Source organism: Bombina bombina, chromosome 1 (genome assembly GCF_027579735.1).
Source record: "Bombina bombina isolate aBomBom1 chromosome 1, aBomBom1.pri, whole genome shotgun sequence".
Lineage (NCBI taxonomy): Eukaryota > Metazoa > Chordata > Amphibia > Anura > Bombinatoridae > Bombina > Bombina bombina.
The window spans coordinates 1,005,637,591-1,005,650,349 of NC_069499.1; positions in this window are offsets into that span (position 1 = coordinate 1,005,637,591).

The window sequence follows — 12,759 nt, forward strand, 5'->3', positions numbered from 1 at the left end:
CGGGGGCAGATTAGGGGTTAATAAATATAATGTAGGTGTCGGCGATGTTGGGGGCAGCAGATTAGGGGTTCATAAGTATAATGTAGGTGGCGGCGGTGTCCGGAGCGGCAGATTAGGGGTTAATAATATTATAAAACAGAAAAGCTGAGGGGCGCTTACGTTCCTGGAGTCAGTCTATAATTGAGAAGAAAGCCGGTTGCTCTGTTGAGCCAGAAGCAGATCCACTGGGGTAGCGTGTTGCAATTTGCAGTGGTAGTCTCCTTCCTGTGTCACTGTAGTGGTGGGCGCTGCCTGAGATAGAAAGGTGTGTATACTCCAAACACCTCCTGCAGGGAAACAAACTGTGAATATAGAGCAGAGACAGGCGCAGCCCAATTCAAGTGTAGTATGATTTTATTCAGTGTAAGAGCACACATACAAATGGCTACTTACAAGATAAACAGATACAAACTGCATATAAAGGTTTCTTTACATCCAGACTGTATTTTTGAATGAGATACAGCCGTAAAACAATCTCTACGCGTTTCGTCTAAGGATGCCCAGACTTTCTCAAGAGGGGAAAAAATTGAAAGTAATACAAGCAAGGCTCCTACCGGCTTTATAAAAGGAACCAATGATTGCATGATTGAATTGTCAGCCAATCATTGTTTAGATGGATTAAATTGGTAGATTGGCTGTTAAGTTACATGGTTGCTTTACATTACTACATGTCTAAAAGGCATATATAATTTATTCAGTGCAGTTACTTCATATGCAAACTAAAAAATAAAAAATAAGCATAAATTATGCTGGGTATGCAAGCTATACAAAACTGTGATAAAAACATTTAACATTAAAAGCAAGAAGAAAATTTGAGAACCAATACATTAAGAAAAATGTTATTTAAAATATGCTGTTATGTGTTTAAATATATATCATGATAAACTGCATAAAAGCTTGTAGGTCTAATTCTAAATTTAAACCTTATCGTTGCATGGTGTTCAATTGGTAAATGCACCATGATTCTCTGCGTCTGAGTGTTAAAAGCCTATTCGGGAATTTGTTAGGGGGTATCCAGTCTATGACTTGGATTTTTAGAGATGAAGGATTAGAATTGTGATGTAATTTAAAATGTTCTGGCACACTATGTGTCATGAGGCCATTTTTTATATTATTGACATGTTCTCCCAACCTAATACATATACTTCTTTTGGTTCTTCCTATATAGATCAAATTGCAGCTGCATTTCAACAAGTAAACTACATAGGTGGTGCTGCAATTGCTCTTGTATTTTTGTTTAAATGTTATATCTCCCCCTGAATTGGTGAAGATGGCCTCCCTGTTTACATGTTGGCACATGCCACATCTGGATACCCCGCACTTGTAGGTGCCGGGTTTCTGTTGTAACCAATGTGTTTTATCTTTAATAGTACACGGTTTATTGGGGTCGCGCAATCTGGTGGGTGCTAAAATATTTTTAAAATCCATATTTTTTCTGAAAGTTACTAAGGGTTGATCTGGTAGATTTCCACCCAGTATAGGATCTGCCTTTAACACACCCCAGTGTTTCTTTAAAATATTTTGTATTTCTCTTGAGCCCTGACTGTAAGTTGTAATAAATCTGACGTTATTTTGTGTCTTGTATTGTCTCTTTCGTTTTGACTTTTCAATGGGAAGTAAAAGAGATTTTCTATCCATTAGGGAAACTTTAGTTTTTGCCTGTTCTAATATCTTAACTGGATAGCCTTTTTCAATAAATCTAGAGTCTAATAATGCACTCTCTTGGTTGTAGTCGCTTGTTTTAGTGCAGTTTCTCTTTACCCTTTGGTATTGCCCCAGGGGGATATTGGTCTTCCACCTGGGTAAATGACCACTACTTGCATTGAGGAACCCATTCTTGTCAGTTGGCTTTCTAAAGTTTTTCACTGCTACCTTGTTTTGTTCATCAATATATAAAATTAGATCAAGGAACTCCATCTGTTTAGTGTCTATTTTGGATGTGAATTTTAATGGACAACATAGAGGGAGTTTCAATGCTAATTTACATTTAACAAATGGAAATAGAAGAAATCAACACACACACATTTTCAATAGGCCTCTTTCAGTGCCTCACACAGGTGAAAATATAGAACATAGAAATGATAATCATCAATCCAACAGCAATCATCATTACAATAATAAGAATGGTAATTATAGGAGAAATTCAAATACAGGAAACCATAATGCACGCCATACCGCTAACACAGGTTCCTATACTGCCAAACAGGAATCTTGGAGAAGTAGAAATAACTCAAGTTGCTTCACTCCACCATATTTAAAAGAACCTAGATTCAATATTCCAACTACTAATAGATTTGACACTCTGGGGCATTTAGGAAATGGAGATTCAAGCACAGCTTCAAAGCCTAATTGGCAAATACAGGGGGCGAAACCTAAGCCTACACATTTAACACATAATAAACCAAATCAGGACAATAGAAGTCATCAGCTGCATTTTTTAGATCTCGCTACCTCCCCAACAGGGAGATTTCAAAATCAAACACACGAAAACATAATAGAAAACTCAAGGCTTTTGCCAGGCAAAAGAAGAAGAGTAAGCGGGGATGTAGAGGGGTAGAAAGATCCAATTTCTCAAACACAAAAAGAATGAGATAGAAAAAAGCAAAGCTAATATATTTAATCTATCCACTGTAACGCTGGGTAATAAAGAGATTAATCTTTTAGCGAAAGGCCTTAATTTTGCCCCTAAAAAGGCTCCAAACAAATTTCAGACTTACATAGATGTGCAAAAATACATTAGAAATTTGACCTTGAAAAGGTATTTCTTGAAGAATACACCTAGAATTACACCAACACCGTCTATTACTTTGGACCATTCAGATCGGTCTGCATTGACAACACTTAACGAACTAGATACGGGAGTGATTAATACTAACATATCGTCTCAAAATCAACTAGATTTGTTATATCTTAGTACCCATGATCTCGAGGATAGTATCAAACATAGTGATTTTAAACGCAAATCTAGCTTTTACCCCTACACATCCCAAGGCCAATTTGTAAACACTTTCAATAAACTCATATGTGATGATCTCACTAAACTTTGGGAAAAGAAAAGTGATAATTGGATACACAAATATAATGACAATTTAACAATAAGTGAAAGAAAAACACTAAAGGATTTACAAAACAATCATAATATCATTATTAGGGCAGCGGACAAGGGTGGTGGGGTGGTGATACAAAACAGAGATGATTATCTCACAGAGGCCTTTAACATATTAAATGACCAAAGTACATACAAGAAACTTAACTTTGATCCTACCCTTAAGTTCAAAAAGGAACTCAATCTCATTCTGAAAGAAGCAAAAAATAATAACATCCTTAATAATGATGAATTTCATTTTCTAACAGAAAACCACCCCACCATACCAACTTTTTATCACCTTGCTAAGGTACATAAGACTCTAATATCTCCACCTGGTAGGCCCATAATTTCTGGGATTGGATCACTAACCAACAATTTGTCTGTATATATTGATTATTATTTACAGCCCGTAGTACAATCTACCAAGGCTTACCTTAGGGATACCATCCATCCAATTAACACCTTTGAAGGGTTAGACTGGTCGAATGATTTTTTGTGGGTATCCTGCGACGTATTGTCGCTATACACTTTTATACCGCACGACCAAGGAGTCAAGGCAATTAAAGAAATATTAATCAAAGATTTCTTACCTCATCAACACCTTGAGTTTATTTTAACAGGTATTAATTTTATACTTTCACATAATTATTTCACAATCAAGAAGCAGTTTTACAGACAGATACAGGGCACTGAGATGGGGACTACGTTTGCCCCATCGTATGCAAATCTTTACATGCATCATTTTGAGGACAATCACATCTGGTCCAATAATCCATATCATAATCATTTAATCTGTTATTTTCGGTATATAGATGATGTGATCATCATCTGGAGAGGAAGTGAAGCGCTATGCAAAGAGTTTATAGAATACATAAACACAAATAACTACAATTTAAAATTCACATCCAAAATAGACACTAAACAGATGGAGTTCCTTGATCTAATTTTATATATTGATGAACAAAACAAGGTAGCAGTGAAAAACTTTAGAAAGCCAACTGACAAGAATGGGTTCCTCAATGCAAGTAGTGGTCATTTACCCAGGTGGAAGACCAATATCCCCCTGGGGCAATACCAAAGGGTAAAGAGAAACTGCACTAAAACAAGCGACTACAACCAAGAGAGTGCATTATTAGACTCTAGATTTATTGAAAAAGGCTATCCAGTTAAGATATTAGAACAGGCAAAAACTAAAGTTTCCCTAATGGATAGAAAATCTCTTTTACTTCCCATTGAAAAGTCAAAACGAAAGAGACAATACAAGACACAAAATAACGTCAGATTTATTACAACTTACAGTCAGGGCTCAAGAGAACTACAAAATATTTTAAAGAAACACTGGGGTGTGTTAAAGGCAGATCCTATACTGGGTGGAAATCTACCAGACCAACCCTTAGTAACTTTCAGAAAAAATATGGATTTTAAAAATATTTTAGCACCCACCAGATTGCGCGACCCCAATAAACCGTGTACTATTAAAGATAAAACACATTGGTTACAACAGAAACCCGGCACCTACAAGTGCGGGGTATCCAGATGTGGCATGTGCCAACATGTAAACAGGGAGGCCATCTTCACCAATTCAGGGGGAGATATAACATTTAAACAAAAATACAAGAGCAATTGCAGCACCACCTATGTAGTTTACTTGTTGAAATGCAGCTGCAATTTGATCTATATAGGAAGAACCAAAAGAAGTATACGTATTAGGTTGGGAGAACATGTCAATAATATAAAAAATGGCCTCATGACACATAGTGTGCCAGAACATTTTAAATTACATCACAATTCTAATCCTTCATCTCTAAAAATCCAAGTCATAGACTGGATACCCCCTAACAAATTCCCGAATAGGCTTTTAACACTCAGACGCAGAGAATCATGGTGGATTTACCAATTGAACACCATGCAACCATCAGGTTTAAATTTAGAATTAGACCTACAAGCTTTTATGTAGTTTATCATGATATATATTTAAACACATAACAGCATATTTTAAATAACATTTTTCTTAATGTATTGGTTCTCAAATTTTCTTCTTGCTTTTAATGTTAAATGTTTTTATCACAGTTTTGTATAGCTTGCATACCCAGCATAATTTATGCTTATTTTTTATTTTTTAGTTTGCATATGAAGTAACTGCACTGAATAAATTATATATGCCTTTTAGACATGTAGTAATGTAAAGCAACCATGTAACTTAACAGCCAATCTACCAATTTAATCCATCTAAACAATGATTGGCTGACAATTCAATCATGCAATCATTGGTTCCTTTTATAAAGCCGGTAGGAGCCTTGCTTGTATTACTTTCAATTTTTTCCCCTCTTGAGAAAGTCTGGGCGTCCTCAGACGAAACGTGTAGAGATTGTTTTACGGCTGTATGTCATTCAAAAATACAGTCTGGATGTAAAGAAACTTTATATGCAGTTTTTATCTGTTTATCTTGTAAGTAGCCATTTGTATGTGTGCTCTTACACTGAATAAAATCATACTACACTTGAATTGGGCTGCGCCTGTCTCTGCTCTCTATTCACAGTTTGTTAATAATATTATGCAGGTGTCGGGGGTGGCAGAATAGGGGTTAATAAGTGTAAGATTAGAGGTGTTTAGACTCGGGGTTCATGTTAGGGTGTTAGGTGTAGACAAACATTTTCTTTCCCCATAGGAATCAATGGAGCTGCGTTAGGAGCTGAACGCTGCTTTTTTGCAGGTGTTAGTTTTTTTTCCAGCCGATTCTGCCCCATTGTTTCCTGTGGGGAAATCGTGCACAAGCACGTTTAGCCAGCTCACCACTACCGTAAGCAGCGCTGGTATTGAGGTGAGATGTGGAGCTAAATTTAGCTCGTCGCTCACTTTTTAGAGGCTAACGCTGGGTTGAAAAAACCTGCAATACCAGCATTGTTTGTAGGTAAGCGGTGAGCATAAACTAAGCGTTAGCACCGCACCCCTGTTAACGCAAAACTCGTAATCTCGGTGATAGTATTTATTTTAGCTAGGTAGTTATTAAATAGTTAATAACTATGTAATAACTATTCTACCTAGTTAAAATAAATACAAACTTGCCGGTAAAATAAAAATAAACCCTAAGCTAGATACAATGTAACTATTTAATAACTATTGTACCTAGTTAAAATAAAAACAAAGTTGCCTGTAAAATAAAAATAAACCCCAAGCTAGTTACAATGTAACTATTAGTTATATTGTAGCTATCTTAGGGTTTATTTTATAGGTAAGTATTTAGTTTTAAATAGGAATTATTTAGTTAATGATAGGATTTTTTATTTAGATTTATTTTAATTATATTTGTTACAGGGTGTTAGGGTTAGGGTTAGACTTAGATTTAGGGGTTAATAACTTTAGTATAGTGGCGGCGACGTTGGGGGCGGCAGACTAGGGGTTAATAAATGTAGGTAGGTGTCAGCGATGTTAGGGATGGCAGATTAGGGGTTAATACTATTTAACTAATGTTTGTGAGGCGGGAGTGTAGCGGTTTAGGGGTTAATATATTTATTATAGTTGCGGCGATGTCTGGTTCGGCAGATTAGGGGTTAAAAAATGTATTTTAGTGTTTGCGATGCGGGAGGGCCTCGGTTTAGGGGTTAATAGGTAGTTTATGGGTGTATTTTTTAGCACTTTAGTTAAGAGTTTTATGCTACGGCGTTGTAGTGTAAAACTCATAACTACTGACTTTAAAATGCGGTACCAGTCTTGACAGGAGAGGGTGTACTGCTCACTTTTTGGCAGACTCGTAATACCGGCGCTATGCAAGTCCCATTGAAAAAAAAGGATACGCAATTTACGTAAGTGGATTTGCGGTATTTCCAAGTCTGGCCAAAAAAGTGAGCGGTACACCTGCGTACCTGACTCGTAATACCAGCGGGCGTTAAAAAGCAGCGTTAGGACCTCTTAACGCTGCTTTTTAAACCTAACGCACAACTCGTTATCTAGCCGATAGTGATTAATACATTGGTTTTAGCAAATTAGTAATAGGAGGAATTAGCACTTGGTGACATTCTCCTAAAGTGAAACAAATCAAGTACACTTACCATGTTGCATGTCATTAGCTATTATTAACAAATACCAATAAAACACTAACAACCATGCTGGTCTGCACAATGTACTGTTTTATGGTCTGGAACTGGATATTGTTGGTAAATATAAAAATCTTATTAATAAAGATCACAACAATTCCCTGTTCAAATATCAGTAATGTGCTTTGCATAAATAGAAGCTCAATATCTCACACAGACTTGTTTATCAGAGCCCCAGGCCCTGATATTGAGAACCTCTCTGCTCAGGTGAGATATTCTAAAATGATCCATCAGCCGTGCAAGATCACTAGTGAAATATTCAAAAGACAGATTTTGCTTTGCTTCTACAAGGGGTGTTCCTTGCATTTCTGTAGGTGCAGGAGAGACAAGCCCAGTGCAAAATAGTACTGCATGACATGACAGCTCTGCTGCATTTACACTTTGTGCTTTCTATTCTATATCACTTTTCACTTCAGATTAAATTCAATTACATGTAAACTTTGCACTTTCTATTTTGTATTTTAATGTGTATACAGCTTTGTATTTATGATTATGATTTTTCAAATTCTGATTATGTCTTTACCGTTTCTGTGTAACTTTAACAAATTAGGCTCATACTATGGCATCTGTTTATCAACCCGTCAACTTACTTGCATTCGACGGCACCAATACGCTCGCCTAAGATCGCCTAACATTGCTGCCGTGGACCTGAATACGTTCTCCAAAATGATCAAAAAAGATGTAAAAAAGCCACGCACCAAGTACGGTACGATGAGCAGCGAACTGTTGTTAACTAACAGTCATCGATCTCGCTGCTCTTCGGCTTTTTCACAGCTTTATTGGTTTACTGTCACTAAACACCCACACTATACTATACTGTTTTAGCCCCTATACCGCCGCTCCCGGACCCTGCTGCAACTCTAATAAATAACTTATTAACCCCTAATCTGCCCCCCCTACACCGCCTACACCTACATTATATTAATTAACCCCTAATCTGCCCCTACACCTCCGCTACCTACATTATATTTATTAACCCCTAATCTGCCCCCCCACATCGCCGCCACCTACATTATATTTATTAACCCCTAATCTGCCCCCCCTACACTGCCGCCACCTACATTATATTTATTAACCCCTAATCTGCCCCCTACACTGCCGCCACCTACATTATATTTCTTAAACCCTAATCTGCCCCCCCTACACCGCCGCCACCTACATTATATTTATTAACCCCTAATCTGCCCCCCCCCTACACCGCCGCCACCTACCTACATTTATCTTGGATGACGTCACTTAAAGGAACTGTCATTGTTGAAGAAGACGTTGGATGAAGAGGATGCTCCGCGTCGGATGTCTTGAAGATGGAGCCGCTCCGCGCTGGATGGATGAAGATAGAAGATGCCGTCTGGATGAAGATTTCTGCCCGTCTGGAGGGCCACTTCTGCCGGCTTCGTTGAGGACTTGTTGGGTGAAGACTTCTCATGGTAGGGTGATCTTCAAGGGGTTAGTGTTAGGTTTTTTTAAGGGGGAATTGGGTGGGTTTTAGAGTAGGGTTGTGTGGGTGGTGGGTTTTAATGTTGGGGGGGTTTGTAATTTTTTTTACAGGTAAAAGAGCTGATTACTTTGGGGCAATGCTCCGCAAAAGGCCCTTTTAAGGGCTATTTGTAATTTAGTGTAGGGTAGGGCTTTTTTATTTTTTGGGGGGGGGGCTTTTTTATTTTGTTAGGGGGATTAGATTAGCTGTAATTAGTTTAAAAATCTTGTAATTTGTTTATTATTTTCTGTAATTTAGTGTTTGTTTTGTTTGTACTTTAGATAATTTTATTTAATTGTATTTAATTGTATTTAATTTAGGGAATTAATTTAATTATAGTGTAGTGTTAGGTGTAATTGTAACTTAGGTTAGGTTTTATTTTACAGGTATATTTGTATTTATTTTAACTAGGAAGTTATTAAATAGTAAATAACTATTTCATAACTATTCTACCTAGTTAAAATAAATACAAAGTTGCCTGTAAAATAAAAATAAACCCTAAAGCTAGCTACAGTGTAACTATTAGTTATATTGTAGCTATCTTAAGGTTTATTCTACAGGTAAGTATTTAGTTTTAAATAGGAATAATTTATTTAATGCTAGGAATATTTATTTAGATTTATTTAAATTATATTTAAGTTAGGGGGTGTTAGGGTTAGACTTTTAGGGGTTAATAAATTTATTATAGTGGCGGCAGATTAGGGGTTAATAAGTATAATGTAGGTGGCGGCGGTGTAGGAGGCGGCAGATTAGCGGTTAATAAGTATAATGTAGGTGGCGGCGGTGTAGGGGGCGGCAGATTAGGGGATAATAAGTATAATGTAGGTGGCAGCGGTGTAGGGGCGGCAGATTAGGGGTTAATAAGTATAATGTAGGTGGCGGCGGTGTAGGGGGCGGCAGATTAGGGTTTAATAAGTATAATGTAGGTTCTACCTAGTTAAAATAAATACAAAGTTGCCTGTAAAATAAAAATAAACCCTAAGCTAGCTACAGTGTAACTATTAGTTATATTGTAGCTATCTTAGGGTTTATTTTACAGGTAAGTATTTAGTTTTAAATAGGAATAATTTATTTAATGCTAGGAATATTTATTTAGATTTATTTAAATTATATTTAAGTTAGGGGGTGTTAGGGTTGTGGTTAGACTTAGGTTTAGGGGTTAATAAATTTAATATAGTGGTGGCGGTGTAGGGGGCGGCAGATTAGGGGTTAATAAGTATAATGTAGGTGGCGGCGGTGTAGGGGGTGGCAGATTAGGGGTTAATAAGTATGATGTATGTGGCGGCGGTGTAGGGGCGGCAGATTAGGGGTTAATAAGTATAATGTAGGTGGCGGTGGAGGGGCGGCAGATTAGGGGTTAATAAGTATAATGTAGGTGGCGGCGGTGTAGAGGGGCAGATTAGGGGTTAATAAGTATAATGTAGGTGGCGGCGGTGTAGGGGGGGCAGATTAGGGGTTAATAAGTATAATATAGGTGGCGGCGGTGTAGGGAGGCAGATTAGGGGTTAATAAGTATAATGTAGGTGGCGGCGGTGTAGGGGGGCAGATTAGGGGTGTTTAGACTCGGGGTACATGTTAGGGTGTTAGGTGTAAACGTTACCATAGGAATCAATGGGATATCGGGAAGCAGCAAACATAAGCTTTCGCTGCTTTCAGACTGTCATTGATTCCTATGGCATCCGCCACCTCCAGGCAAGCGTACCTGGTAGAAATTTGATAACTAGCAAAAGTAGTCTGATTGTGCCGAATTTGCATTCGGAACATCTGTAATGACGTAAGCATCAATCTGTGTCGGACTGAGTCCGGCGGATCGTATGTTACGTCCCAAATTTCTACTTTTGATAATCTGTAGGGTTTGATAACTAAGGGGAATCAGGCTCGCCACAAATACGCTGCGGAATTCCAGCGTATTTGCGGTTGACGGCTTGATAAATAGATGCCTTTGTATGTATGTATATATATATATATATATATATATATATGTGTGTGTGTGTTTCATAAAAATGTTTGCACTTTGAATGACTTTTATTTAAATTTTAAACTGAAAAATGTCAACTTCAGTTTGCCAGAAAGTGTCATTATTTTCAATGGGTCAGATAATCAAACATTCTCTAGTTTGGAGAGAGAATATAGTGCTTACTTCACAGGGGCAGGACTCACTGAATTTTCTATGAAAAGTTGAGAAACCTGGAAATCCCAGAGAGATGAGAGACGCCTTCCATAGAAAACAATGTAGCTCTCTGGGATACAAAATTTCACATGGGAGAGACGGTAACTGATGAACCCCGGGGGCTAATATAAAGGCTCTGTTTGCATCAATTCCAAATTAAACTGAAATGTTTTCACTACAATTTAACTTGCATTTGTCTATATTTTAGTATATATTACTTTTTTGTTAGTTAAAATAAGTGTATTCTGAATTTTGAGCAAACTTCACCTGCATACGGCTGGCAAGACAAATCAGTGAGATCAGCTTGTTTAAAATGCTTAGAAGATTTTACAAGACTTGTGAGAGAGCTTCAGACATCCCCTGGGAACTCCACTGTTCAGCTCAGGGAACTGCCCTGTTCTTCCCACTTTCTGAAACTATCAGTTACAATAGAGAAAATGCAAAGTGCAATGTAATTGTCACGCTCCGCTCCTGTACTTCTGTCTCCTGAACTGGTTCCGGCTCTTCTGTCTTCTACGCTGTGTTGCCTAGCAACGTTATGTGCACTCTGAGTCGTCCCACTCTGCTGACGTCAGGCTGGGTTCTTATTCCGGCTGCTCAATCTCCTGGTGCCCGTTTGTTTCAGTACTTCTGTGGCTTTCTGTGAGTACTCTACTTTGTTGAATTATTCTACTATCTGGAACCTTGGTAACAAACTTTTGTCTGTCTGACTATGTTTAAAGCCTAATCTTTATCGGCCTGTTTGCAAGTCATTGAACTTTACCTGTTTGACTTTGTTTGTGCTAAACTAACCTGCCTGATTACAAGTTGCCAAACTCTGCTTGCCTGATTACGCAATTGTTTAACCTAACCTGCCTGATTACAAGTTGCCAAACTCTGCTTGCCTGACTACGCTTTTGCTAAACCCAAATCTGCCTGATTACAAGTTACCAAACTCTGCTTGCCTGACTACGCTATTGCTAAACCCAAATCTGTCTGATTACAAGTTACCAAACTCTGCTTTCCTGACTATGCAATTGTTTAACCCTAAGCTACCTGATTACAAGTTGCCAATCATTGCCTGTCTGACTCCGCATATTCCTGATCCTACTCCTCCTGCTATCAAGTTATCCAGTACTGCTACTTTGAAACCAGTGTGTCATCTACCATCTACTATTGTGTGGGTACTTTGTGTTCAGAGGCTGTCACACACTATGCACCAGAGTCAGCAAAAGAGACTTATCGTAAGTGCTACCACCTCATTGGCCATGTTCCTTTGCTGATACCGGAAGCTGTGACATCACTGGAGACAATCCCCTTTACGGCCCAGCTGCCCTGTTGGATCATTTGAGTCAGCCGAGCAGCTCTGAAGCCTCGGTTCGTGTTATATTGCACTGGATGTGCATCTCCGTTTATGAGTACTTAATTGCTATCACACGTTATTGCTCCACTTGATTTTCTTGAGTTATTGTACCAAGGGCGCCTCTTTTATTTTTGTCTTATAGGACTCAATATATCTTTTGTTATCATCTATCTTGATGACATACTCATTTACTCCAAGACCTTACAAGAACATCTTCACCATGTAAAATTGGTACTCTAAAGACTACGTGAGAACTTACTTTTTGCCAAACTTGAAAATTGCTCTTTCCATCAGAGTTCAATTCCCTTCTTGGGTTATATCATTTCCCAATCCGGATTTGAACTGGATCCCGATAAACTTTCTGCTATAAAGAATTGGCCCAGACCTTCACATCTCTTACCAAGAAGGGTCAAAACTGCAGAGATTGGTCTAACACTGCGTTACAGGCTTTTGAAACTCTCAAATCAGCATTTTCTTCAGCACTTATTCTCTGTCACCCAATTCCTGATCTCAAATTCATCCTGGAAGTGGATGCCTCTTCTATAGCTG